The sequence below is a fragment of the Sciurus vulgaris genome, assembly GCF_902686455.1.
Source record: "Sciurus vulgaris genome assembly, chromosome: 8".
NCBI lineage: Eukaryota > Metazoa > Chordata > Mammalia > Rodentia > Sciuridae > Sciurus > Sciurus vulgaris.
In genome coordinates this window covers 84,620,478-84,634,885 of record NC_136468.1, presented here as the reverse complement: position 1 = coordinate 84,634,885, position 14,408 = coordinate 84,620,478, and positions in this window count along the sequence as shown.

Here is a 14,408-nt window from a genome sequence, read left to right as displayed (position 1 = left end):
AGTACCTTGTGGAAAACTATTACCTAATGGTATTCAGCACATAGTTGGTAATCAAAAATGCAGTGTGTTATTATGGTTATCATCACATTGCTAACTGTAAAAAGTTCTGTCCTGGAGGAGTGGGAACTTAGTTCCCATGTTTCCTACATATCTATTTTATTCTTACCTCTTACCTAGATCCTTATCAAACAAAGCCTTGAACATAAAGGAAGAGGAAGTCAGAAGAACTGGACTTGGCACTGAACTAATTCAATTGCCAAGCACTATTTTCTCCTTGCACATCTCAAAATTTAGGTTTCCTGCATTATTAGATTGCCTTGCATTTCTAAAAATTCATAGGCAGGCAAAAAGGTTAGAAAATGTTCTTCACAATCATACACTTTGGGTATAAATATAAAAGGGAATTCTGACTTTGAAAGTATAACAAAGGAGTCAACATTCTTTCAAACATGATTGCAAAGGTTGGTGGTCTTTAGACCATAAGCCAATATGTCAGTTCAAGTGGCCATGCCCAGGAATATGGTAGTTTTTTTCTTCCAATTAAAGTGCCAAACATTTAGTCTTCCACTTCATCTGAGTCTTAAGTTGAGAAAAAAGTACTGTAACTTAGTCATATTCTCAGTTTAAAAGGTTTGAGTTATGTAATAAGTGCTTTAATGAAAAAGAGTCAAATGAAATGCAATATCTCAAAAATCTTCAAGTAATTGAAACCCAATGAGCTTGATACATTTCTTAAAATTGCTTAATTGGCTGTTTGCCTGTGGGTCAGACACTGATTCACTGTACCCACAGCCTGTAATTGAAATGCTATTTTAGTTAAAGAACATAGCATACCAATAAATCATCCAAAGAAAGGATTCTGCCACAGATTTGCTAAATGAATGAAGTGTTGACTATGGATTTCATGTACTTAAAATAGATATGGAGAATCTCACAGCCATCTTGATTCAAGTGTATAAATATTTATGCAAAGTCCTAAGCTAGACAAGACACTATAATATATTGAAAATTGAATCTTTTCTCATTATATAAGTTAGTAAACTATTTTACTTCTATTAACTTTGCAGTTCGAAGTCACTTATTAGTAATTCACGGAGTAAGAATAATTAGTGTCTACTGCCCTAAACTACTTAACATAGTAGGCACTTAAATGTTGATTTTATCAAACAGTTAAATACCAAAGGGAGTTCTGAATGTAGAAGACACAGTCCTTGCCCTTTGTACTTTCCAAAGTTGATGGCAGAAGCCCAGTTGAGTGAATAGGGCAGTATTTTCCCCTAAAGGGCACAGACTACTTCCCAATGCAGACTAAAAACTGTGACCAGAGTCATAAAAACAGATACCAGATACTGAGTACTCACTATGTGTTATGTACTGCAAATGATGCACCTTCATTATCTCACTTACTGGGAATAATAAAATATGCCACAAGGAATGCTACTACCCTTACTTTACAGATGAGGAAACTGAGGTTTTTAAGACATTAACAATTTTCCCTAGGACACAGAGAAAGAGCATGACAGGCAACACAATGTCACAAGCCCACAATCCTATTGTACTGATCCTGAATAGAAAGGTAGGTATTCCTCCAATAGTATCAGGTATTCATACACTGAGTAAGCCTGGGTCCCTCCATCTTGATTGAACCTTATGTATTCACCCTATGCTGTGGTTTCCCTGGTCCCCACCCCAGCTGTTCCTGCCTGTTTGTCCTCCCAGCGCTGGCTTGACTGCATAGTTGTGACTTCCTTTCTTGCATGTCCCTGGGTGAGAGGCCTGTTCCCCAGCTTTGTTCAACTCTTGCCTACTTGGTTGCTACTCTTGCCTGCCCAGTCCAATGCTGATTCAGGTGATTTAGGCAACAATGGTTATATATATTTACTATGTACTGGGTAATAAGTAAGATATTTGGAATGGTGTGAGAGTGTGTAGAAAATGCCATATAAATAAAAATATGATAAGGGCTTTAGATCAGTATGTCCAAAGTGATACAGGAACCTGGAAGAGGAAGTCATTTAGTTTACTTGTGACTATGGAGAAAGTCTATGCAAAAAGATCTGGGTTTTGAAGCATGAATAGAGTTTTCCTGACAGATTATACAATAACAGTAAGATAGAATAACTGTATGGGCCAGATTTTCTTCCTTGAGGGTTATTGTGGTTTCCTGCTTCAATAGTGCTTGTACACTCAAATCCCCTTCTTTCCCGCTGGTGACTCAGAACCAGCTTCTCGCCACTCTTCACAGTGTGCTCATACGTCTAAAGTTCCCACCATCAGCCCAGCCAGCTCCTTTCTTCGGACACTGCCATGATAACAACAACCCCCCTGCAGGGGCTCCAGAACTCCCATAGGGACTTGGAGGCCATCAGCTCTCAGATAAAATGGAGTTCTGCCCTCCTACATCTATCAGTCCATGACCTACTACTTTACTGGAATGAAGTAGGGTTGTTGTTGTTTTGTAACAAAGTGGCTTTGACAAATTTTGCCAAATACTTTCTTCTCTAATCTCACAAAAAAGGAAGATGCTGGGAAATAGATGAAGCTGCAGAACTAACCAATGAGGCCAAATCTTCCCTCAGGATATCAAGAAACTAGACCATGACCACTGGGAGAGCAGGCTGAATGCAATGGCATGTGCCTTACATCTGGAAAAAAGTGTGAATTGGTCATTACTGCAACTGACCAAACTGACCACTGACAAAAATGACTGGCACTTCTGTGACTTCATTGAGACTCATTATCTGAATGAACTAGTGAAATCCATCAAAGAAGCTGGATGCAGTGGCGCATGCTCAGAAGACTGAGGCGGAAGGATCACAAGTTCAAAACCATCCTCAGCAACTTAGCGAAACCCAAAGCAACTCAGTGAGACCCTGTCTCTAAATAAAATATAAAAAATGGCAGGAGATGTGACTCAGTGGCTAAGAGCTCCTGAGTTTAATCCCTGGTTTAAAAAAAATCCAGCAAAGAATTGGGTGACTAGTAATCAACTTGCATAAGTCAGGAACCTCCAATTTGGCATGGCAGAATATCTCTAGGACAAGCATGTCCTGGGAGACAGTGATGAGACATAGCCATGGGGTAACCTCCCTGGTCACAAAGGCAGTGCATACATGCTAGACATACCTTCACCTTTCCTTTAAGTCATACCAAAACATCCATTTAAGTTCTTTAATTTATACCATTCCTTCAAATAAAGAAATTTGGTACCCCACCCTGCAAAAGGAGAAAGAATACAGTATATATCTCTAGCCATATCCCTGCCTCATTGTCTCTCATTTTCCTGACCAACTCAAGCAGTTCAGGAGGTGAAGCAGTTTCTCATAAGCCTTCCTGGCAAATGATCTCTTACTTGAGGATGCATGACATTGAAGGGCTCAGTAAGCAATGGGGTATGAGGACCATTAACTTGTGCCCACACAAGAGAAATCTTTCAGAGTGTTAATTCATCAGTTGAAGTAAGGCAGCTTGGGTGATTGGCATTTCCCAGAGAAGTCCTGCAAATAGGCTTCATTTACCATACTATTAATTTAAACATCCCACCAACTCATTTTCTTCCTCCATTTCCCTCCTTTTCCATCTGTACCCCTCTGCCTCAAGGAGATGTTGTCTCTAAGGAATTTACTATCAACCAAATCCTTTGCCAAATCCTTTGGGAGGTCATAGCCTTAACCTGCTTTGTGTCAACCTCTGCCACTCCATGCCCTTGGATCTTCTGGAACTGGGAGTGAGGTTCCTTTCTATCAGCTCTTTAGCTCACATGCTTAGAGAACAAGATTGTAAGCATCTAGGTTTGCTTTTCAAATAACAAATAAGGGAGTCATAATCCAGCTTACAGGTAGCCTTAACATCAGCTATCTTAATAGCTACACAGTAAATCTACTTACAATATAAATATGAAGAATCTGCTTTTTTCTCTTCTTCTTTTTTTTTTCTCTCTCACCAGTTGCCTGAATCTCTGGCTTTTACCCTCAGTGCTCCAGACAATTGAAATATCACCTCCAGGCTCCCTAACCCCTGGTGCTATTTTGACTTCTGGTTCTTGGTGTCTTCTGTTTGCTTGATTATCCAACTCCTCTTGTCAGGTCTAAGATATTGGTGCAGCTGGAGTGGATCAGCATGGTTTATTAAGACAGAGGCTGGGAATATAGCTCAGTTGGTAGAGTGCTTGCCTCACATGCACAAGGCCCTGGGTTCAATCCCCAGCACCAAAAAAAAAAAAAAAAAAAAAAAAAAAAAAAAAAAAAAAAAAAGACTTAGAAACAGTCTTCCTTGATTCTACCTTCATGCAAAAACAAATAACAACAAAACCCCAAGTCATATGTCCGTCCTCTGTCCCTATCTGAATATTTCAAACACAATTTGAGTAAAGTAAATAGTGTTTTACTTTTCGGTTCACAAAACAGTCTCTCCCTGGGGGCAGTCTTGTTAGCTGTAAGCTCTGTAATTCTTTTTTTTTTTTTTATTGTAAACAAATGGGATACATGTTGTTTCTCTGTTTGTACATGGCGTAAAGGCATACCATTTGTGTAATCATAAATTTACATAGAGTAATGATGTTTGATTCATTCTGTTATTTTTTCCCTTCCCCCCACCCCTCCCACCCCTCTTTACCCTCTATACAGTACTTCCTTCCTCCATACTTGCCCCCCTCCCTAACCCTAACTCTAACCCTAACACTAACCCTTCCCTTCCCCCCATTATGTGTCATCCTCCACTTATTAGCGATATCATAAGCTCTGTAATTCTAACACTCAGTACAGCGCCCAGAAGACTAGATGACTGACACGTAACTGTGGCAGTGAACTAGTTTGTTAATCTATTTTACTTCATAGGTCAAATGGGCTGAAGGAAGCAAGTCCTTTTTCCAAATTCATTTCCATCGAGCGTTACCATCCTTGTCCCAGCTTCTCTTAAGTATCTGTCTGCTGCCCCTCCACCACCCGTCCACCTTTTGAGGATGATTGTATTCTCCTGAGCTTATGTTTATCTTCATCCTTCCTCACTACCATCCCTCTACCCTGTAAACACACACCTCAGAGTGATCCTGTAAAGTTGGTAGAAATTCTACTCCTCCACTCTGTTCTCACTGTGGACTTGTGGACCAGACATTCTAGGTAATTCATTTGAGCATCTCTAGACTTACTGTCTATCCTCTTCCCTTCCATGTTTCCATCTACGTCTCCTCAACAAGCATTTCCAACAATAAAAAAAAAAAAAAAAAAAAATTAAAAAACTATGAGTTCCTACATCCCCAAATAGTTTGGGCACAATTCCTAAGTAGTCCATGGCTGTACCAACATTCAAAATCTGTTGGGAGAATCTTTCAAAATTATGAGGAAATGATTAAAAAAGAAATCATTTTGACATGAAAAGTTGTCAGAAACATTAAAAATACATAGAAAAATTATAAACTGAATTGCTAATATTGGTTGTATGTAGGTAATAGGAAATATAAGAAATAAAAAGGATTCTCAGGGTGCAGCTTAGTGGGTAGAGTGCTTGCCTAGCAAGCGTAAGGCCCTGGGTTCAATCCCCAACACACACACACACACACACACACACACACACACACACACAATCTCATAAGCCCCTTTCCTTAATGTAGTCTCTTCTTATGTTGAATTTTACTACCTATTTTAAGAAAATGAATAAGGAATAATAGATAAAACAAAAATTAGGAAGTTACAAATATTGCAACATTCTTTCAGAAAGGGCCCCAGGCCCATTTCTCTTAGCACAGAGCTTTGGTATTTTAGCATAGTAATTGTTTGGCATTTTCTCATAGTAAGATGGCTATACTGATGTATCCAAAAGGTCTTGGCCAGTTGCTTTGCTGTGTTGTTTCTTCATGGTGGTAATCAGCCAACGTGAGGCTAAGAAGGAAAGGCTGGGAAGCTGCTATGAACAAAAATCTTTCCTTTTTGGGGGCTGGGGTTGTAGCTCAGTGATGGAGCACTTGCCTAGAACATGCAGGCTTTGGGTTTGATCCTCAGCACCACATAAAAATAAATAAATAAAATAAAGGTATTGTATCCATCTACAACTAAAAAATTATGTATTAAAAAGTCTCTCCATTTTGATTCTGTCCATGTAGGCACCAAAATGATCAAGAAAGCGATACTCTGTTAGAATGGCTCCCTTCTGCTGCAGACAGGCTAGGAGCAAAGAGGAACCAAGTCCCTCTGCACTTGTGAGCATTTATAGTCTGAGGGCAGGTGGCATCTCAGATGTATGGACCAGACAGAGCTTTAAGAGCAAAATTTCTGAACAAAGTTATTTGGTAGACCGTATCAAAGTTTTATTTAAACCATTAGTGTGGGAACTGGAAATCAGACAATTAGGTAAAAGAGTTGGTTTCCTTAAGTGATTTATACACACACACACACACACACACACACACACACACACACACACAGAATTAGCCCAAGGAAACATTGCTAGTTTAGATACAAAACTGGCTAATGTTCTACAGGGCAGTAAAACCATAGCATGTTTGAAGGTGATTTCTCTAAAGGTTGTTATGCAACATACTGTCTGAGCAAACTTTCTAACTTCACAATTCTCTAGCACCATTTGCTGTTTTGTAATTGTGGGTTGTTAGTTAAATATACTTTGGAAACCATGTTATAATGCCCCGTAGAAGACAAGGAGGGCAAATCAGAACTACACAGCTTGACTCCCTTGAGCTCTGAAAGTTCTCAAATTTTCTCTTTGTAAAGGAATCAGTTTTCTCCAACACCACAATTGCTAGACTTGTGTACAAAATTGGAATACATGGGCCCCAGGAGTCATGTGTAGGGACTCTGCTCATGAATTTTAGTATTTGGAATGTGTGAAATACATTTTGGCTGCTCAGAAATGGCTTTTGTTCACCAGCTAATTCCATATGGAGTTCTATTTAAGCAAAATGACCATTCTCTTTTTAGATGCCTTTATTACCAATGCTGCTTCTCTTAAGTACAAGAGTTAGAGATCCATTTATAAAACCAGGCTGGAGAGGAATCTTGGCAGCAGGGTAAGGGCAACTCTTTACTATTGTGTCCCTGGTCCTAACATGGGACCTGGCTCAGTAGGCATTCAGTAAATGAAGTCAAACATAGGAACTTAGGTAGATTATAAATTCTTCTCTCTGATGAAGCTTAACTACCACTGGAAAGTGGTGAAATTGGATAAATGGAGCTTGTGAATTGCCTATTAAAATTTCAGTATCTTTCCAGAAAGTAGGGCAACTGGGTATTATGGTAACTTAATCCTAATGTCTTTGATTTTGCACAAACTCTTCTAAATTTCTTCATTTCTCTGTATTTGGGAGGATAAGTTTCCCAAATTTTGTCCCTTATTAATGCTTCAAAAGAAATAGTAATGGAAATATGTTCCTAAATTTGGCTCATTTTTCACTTAAAAAGGATAAGCTCTGTTTTCTAGGCCATATGAACTTCTCAGTGACCAGAAATAAATGGAGAACTTCATTGTTCAGGGCTTATTTGGCATTAACTGCTACTGGCTTTAGACTAGTAACTGGGAAGCTGTTTTCAAGACCGAAATATAATATTCTCAGTTAGATGCTTTAGTATTTTCACAAAGTAGCTAAAAGTATTTGAGTATATCATGTGTATCCTGTAATCTGTGATAGAGTCTCAGGAAGAATCTTGTTGTAACACAGCAGTTTTTAACTGTTTGAACCCACAGTTAGAGAAAGAGAGGAGGGAGATAGATTTTTAAATGTTTAATTGTTTTGGTTAGAAAAACAATCTAGATTTTTAGAGGCAATCCCAGGTTATGTGAGCTCTGTGCTAAGACATAGTCCATCAGATAGGAGTACTCCCTCTTTGTCCTTGGCTGTCTCACTAGGGGCCTGGGAGGCTGCCTGAACCCTCTGACCAGATGTGACTGCATTTAACACGGACAGGAACAGCTTGTAGATCCGAAAATCTGGCATTAGTCATTGTTCCAATCCTCTGGGTGGGGCAGGGTATAGTTTTAATCTAACCAAAGCCATAATTAAGGGAAGAAACAAAATTCTTTAGGATCAAGTAAGTGATACCTGATTTTCACAGGCAAAAAAAAAAAAAAAAAAAAAAAAAAAAAAAAATCCCACGGTGGAAAAAATGGCATTTCCTGCTTTAGAGAAAACTCCAGAGGACTGTAAACACAATTCCAGTGTCCTTGGATACCACTGCCAACTGGGAGGTTAAAATGAATATTTTACTTCTCTCAGCAAACATGAAAACCAATATGAAGCAAAAAGAATGAATATTGAGATTTTTTGAGACAGAATATTTGGTTTTTCTTGCTCATGGTTCATATCTTGTTCCCATTCTGTCTCTAAAGTGATTTTTCCCAAATCCTTATAGATTTCTACTTTCTCCAGTTATATGAAAATATACGCACAGGATTAGAAAGAGGAAATGAATTAGAATTCAAATACAAATTTTATTTTATAGCCCTTTCCCAAATCCTTCCTATTTACATCTGGAAATGTACATGTGTGTGGTTTTTGTTTTGTTTTGTTTTTTAAAAATAGGTCTAACATCTTTTCTTCAGGGAATAAGCAGTAAAAACTCTTAGAGGTCGGTTAAACCCAGACTGTATGAAAAGTAGGACACAGCAACTTAATATATTTGGGAAAATCAATACGAACTCAAGTCTTGGAGAAGATGTGTTTTCCAGCTCTGTCACCTCTCAAATGGCCCAGCAGCAGTGGTGGTGGCAACAGCATTCACCATGGGCTCTCAGGTGTTCTGGAAGGCCCAGTCTGGAGGCTGGGAAGCTTTTCTCCACCAGAAGGAGCCTGAACTCCTTAGATGACTGCAGTTTCAGGACTTGAGAGAGGAAAAGAATTTTTTAAGTAGGTTAGGAAATATCCTTCTATTGCAAGAAAATAAGTATTCATAAAAATGTATTAGGGTGAGTTGCTGAAAGGGCAAAGAAGCCAAATTAAAGTGGTGGCCACTTTTTAAAGTTAAGAATCAAATGATGATTTGCATTAAATCCATGATGATACTTAAGAGAAAAAAATGTTAAGGTGTGAAAATACATGAGATATAAGACAAAAGAATGGTAAAGATGAATGCATTTGTTCAATTTTTACTTATTAATGAAAGTAATTACTAAATAAGACAGTAGTAGGGTTTTTCCAATTAATTATATGTCAGGCTGAAGGATAAATTTGACAGCAGGTGTTATTTCCACATGAATCTCATGTTGATATAAAATCAATTCATGTGAAAGACTTTATTTAATTCATGAATTAATGAGGGCACCAGCATTATGTTAATACGTGGTTGAAGAAGAACTCACAGAAATATGTACACACACACACACACACTCAGGCAATAGGGAATGCTGAAATGAATTTACAAATAGAAGCAAAAAAGATTGATCGACAGGGCAATAACAAATTGCATTCCTCTGCAATTTGCATTTCTATGAAGTAAATCCTTTGTAATATTATTAGTTCACTGTAATTTACAGAGTTGTAAAATAGTTTAAAGATAATAAAATCTGGACAGGTGTTCTAGAAAGGACTGTCAATGATCTTTTTTTTCTGCTATGTCTTTTACAAATTTTCCTGAGAGTTTACTCACAAAGTATAGAGACATCTTTGTTTCATTGTGTATATGCAGGAAAAAAATAAACACAGGGAACATCAGAAGAAATAGATTTTGTCCCAGAAAGAGAAAAATTGATCACCACACATAATAATCATACAGGAAAATAATATGTTCCAAGAAAATAAAGGAGTCAGATATCCAAAAGAAAAGAATTAACTATGTAGATTCAGTCCCTCATTATCCATGTGGAAATAGTCTTACATCTTTGCTATGTAGCTTAGGGTTCACAACCCATATGATTAGCATCATGGTAAGTATGTTAACCATGCAGAATCTCAGGTCCTCCTCCAGCTCTACTAAACCAAAATCTGTAGTTTACTAAGATTCTCAGATGATTTGCATGCACCTTAAACTTTGTAAAACCCTAATCTGGATACTCTACTAATTAAATGAGATAGATATTCATGAGACAGAAATTTCAAATTATACCTTTAGGCTAGTCTATTATATCAGAGTGTTAAGACCATTGATTAGGTACTGCTAGGTGCAGAAAACATGAAAGAATGAGTCATTTTTAAAGTATATTTTTAGATGTTGATGGACCTTTATTTTATTCATTTATTTTTATGTGGTGCTGTGAATCAAACCTAGTGCCTCACACATGCTAGGCAAGCACCCTACCACTGAGCCACAACCCCAGCCCAAGAATGAATCATTTTGTAGCAAGAAACTATGTATCAAAAAAATTCAAATCTATAGGAAAGGTAATTGATTAAAAGCAAAGTTGAGTTTTAATTATAAAAGGGTTTTAATTTAATAACCAGTGGTTTGAGTTTAAATCATTTTGAACTGTGTGATCAGAGTCCAAATCAAATTGAGAAGCAATCATTTAATTGCCCCAATCCTTCAGTGCTAATAATCAATATAATATTGGGTATGTGCTTTGTTCTATTGTACATTGTTTAATATATTTACAAGAATTTGATATATTGTTGTAATTATTTAAGTAAGTTTATAATCAATGTTTGGCTACCTAGGAAGTTTTAAGTTGTTTTATCTGTGATTTGGTTTATTGTTTGTATGAGGAGTATATGAATGTTTAGAATAATTGTTTAATATTTAAAGAAATGTTAACTGCTTAATGTACAAGTCAGGTTTGGCTGCATTATGGATATATGAAAAGTAACTTGCAAATCACTACTTTCATATTCATGGGTCTGCAGGTGGGGCTGTGAGCTGAGTTTGTGTATGTTTCACATGTTCATATTTTGGGCCCAGTGACCTCTCCAGGCTTTTCTCAAGGCAGATTTTAAGAGGAGGGAAACCTGTGATATCTCTTACTTCCTTGGTTCAAAACTGACAACTCTCTTTTCCCTGCCTACATGACATTGTTTACAGCAAGTCATAGGGCCAACCCTAACATCAAAGAAGTAGGGAGGAATGCTTTGCTACTATGAACCTTGCAAAGGTGGGGAGGGGAAGGAAGAACTGTGAGCAAATGATGTCATCTACCACACTTAAATAAATCTGTAAGAGCCAGGTGCGGCGGCCCTAGCAGCTTGGGAGGCCGAGGCAGGAGAATCTTGAGTTCAAAACCAGCCTTAGCAACTTAGCGAGGCCCTAAGCAACTCAGCGAGATCCTGTCTCTAAATAATATATTAAAAAGTGCTAGGGATGTGGCTCAGTGGTTAAGTGCTCCTGGGTTCAATTCCTGGTACCAAAAACAGAAAAAAAAAAAAAAAAAAAAAATCCATGAGTATAATATTAGGTATTAAAATACAAATAATACTGATCATTCTTCATGCTTCTCATAAATAAAAGATTTTGCCTAAAGCATAGTTGTGAATACTGAAATAATTTATTTTGTGGGATTAAAGGCAATATGATGTGAATTTAATATTTATCTCAGTGTTTTTGAGGCAGATTTGTAAAATTACTCATGATACAGAAATTTAAAAGAGATTTAGTTTCTTTATTTTGTCTATAGCTGAATTGGTCTTGTGACTTGGTAGGTAGTGTGGAAAAAAAAAATAAAGCCAAACAAACACTTAATTTGGTTTAAAATACAGTCTGATCCAGTTATTTAATTTACCTCTTTAGGGAATTCTCAGGTTCTGAGACTTGTCACATTTTCACCCTGATGGCTTCTTGTCTAAAATTACATGGTAGGGGATAGTTTAATATATTCTTTGGGTATAAAATTAGGCAAGGGATGCCGATGGTCTTGTCCTGACCATCAAGTATGCATGGATTAGTGTCTTGGGTTAGTTGAAACAGGTTTTGCCTATAGATTTCAGTGGCTATTAAAGTTATATGCTTTTTCCTGGTTCAATCAATGCCTACCCTTAGTTCTCTCTGCTGTAGACCCTTCCAGGTCTCTCTTCTGACCAACCCCTGGTCAGGCTGTCCATCCTGAATATTTCTCCTGTGGGATCATCTCTCTCCTTGCTGTAACAGGGCCCAGAGGAGGCTTCTGGCTCCCAGCTCTGCATCCAGGTTACATGGATGCTTTGGAATGCAAATGTTCTCTCTATATCTTCCAGAAATCTCAGTGCCATTCTCCTAATTATGCTAGAACATCTCTTTCTGAGGCAAAAAGCATAGTTCTCTCAGCATAGCTTCCCAGAATCCCAAATGGGTAAAATGACCACCTTGGAATGTGAATTTCTCATTCTCCACTTTCCCTTCTGTTTTTTTCTCACCATCCCATGAACCACAAAAGGAAGTTTCCTTTTACTTTTCCTCTTGTTTCCACCTCAGGATAAGAAGTTTCCTTCCATTGCATCAGAGGAAAAAGAGGAAAAGCTCAAAGATTTGGTTTTCCTGTTCTCGCTCCTAATATGTTAAGTGGGAGCCCTAGGCTCCACTTTGCCCCACCAAGGTCCCACTTTAACAGGCATCTCATTGCAAAGTCCTACTTCACATTTCAGAAGTTGAGTATTACTTCTTTCATTCCCTGTTACCACCCTACCTGCAACATGTCCAGATGAGATGCTTTGAGGAGAAGCACATAGAGATTTCAAAATATTTTTGTTATCTAACCAAAGCTGAAAGATTTCTAAAATGAAAACTATAGGCAATTGAAGAAAGAAATTGAAGAAGACACAAGAAGATGGAAAAACCTCCTATGCTCATGGATGGGCAGAATTAATAATCTTGAAATGGCCATACTACCAAGAGCAATATACAGATTCAATGTAATCCTCATCAAAATACTGATGACATTCTTCATGTAACTAGAAAAAACCTTCCTAAAATTCATTTGGGAAATTAAAAGACCCAGAATAGCCAAAGCAATTCTAAGACAAAAAAGCAATGCTGGAGGCATCACAATAACTGCCTTCAAATTATACCATAGAGCTATGGTACCGGCATAAAAACAGGCACATAGACCAATAGTTCAGAATAGAAGACAAGGAAACAAACCTACACATCTACAATCATCTGATCCTTGACAAAGGTGCCAAAAACATACATTGGAGAAAAGACAGCCTTTTAACCAACGGTGCTGGGAAAACTGGTTATCCATTTGTAGAAAAATGAAACTAGACCCTTATCTCTCACCCTGCACAAGTCAACTCAAAATGAATCAAAGCCCTAGGAATTAGACCAGAAACTATGCAACTCCTAGAAGAAAATATAAAGTCAACACTCCAGTATATAGGCACAGGCAATGACTTTCTCAACATGACCCCTAAAGCTCAGGAAATAATGCCAAGGGTTAATAAATGGAATGGTATCAAAGTAAAAAGCTTCTGCACAGCAGAAGAAACAATCAAGAATGTAAAGAGAGAATATATAGGTTGAGAGAAAATCTTTGCTAGCTACCCTTCTGACAGAGGATTAATACCTCGAATATATAAAGAACTCAAAACCACCAAAACCCCAAATAACCCAGTTAATAAATGAGTAAATGAATCAAATAGACACTTCTCAAGAAATACAAATGGCCAACAAACACATGAAAAAATATTCAACATCTTTAACAATTAGGGAAAAGCAAATCAAAATACACTGAGATTTCATCTCACACCAGTCAGAATGGCAGTCCTCAAGCATGCAATAATAATAAATACTGGAGAGGATGTGGAGAAAAAGGAACACTTTTACACTGTTGATGAGACTGTAAATTAGTACAACCACTATGGAAATCAGTATGGAGGTTCTTCAAAACACCAAGCATGAAAACATTATATGACCCAGCTATACCACCCCTTAGTGTTTATTCTAATGAATTAAAGACATCAGGCTACAGAGATACAGACATATCCATGTTTATAGCAGCACAATTCATAATAGTCAAACTATGAATCTGTCAATGCACAGATGGATAAAGAAAGTGTGATCTATATATAAATGGAGTTTGATTCAGCCAATAAAGAAAAATGGAATTATGTTATTTTCAGGAAAATGGATGGAACTTGAGAGTGTTATGCTAAGTAAAATAAGCCAAACTCAGAAAGTCAAGTGTCAAATGTTTTCTCTCATATGTGTATGCTAGAGAGGAAAAAGAAAATAAAGTGTGGTGGTGGAGGAATACATGAAAAGCAAAGGAAGATCAGTAGAACAGAGGAAAGGGATTAGGAGGTGGGAAGAAGGGAGGGAGGGGAAAAATGCTGAGGAGGGATATTGTTCAAATTATATTGTTATATCATGTGCATGTATTAATATGCCACAACAAATTCAACCATTATGTACAACAGTAATGTACCAATAAAAAAAAAGTGGAGGAAAAAACCCCAAAAGACTGCTGCTGTCACATTGACCCTTTTTACCTGTCAAGGCTCAAGCTGCGCAATATTTTGGAAAATCATGTTTCCACTTCTGGGTCAGTAATTGTTTTAGGCAACA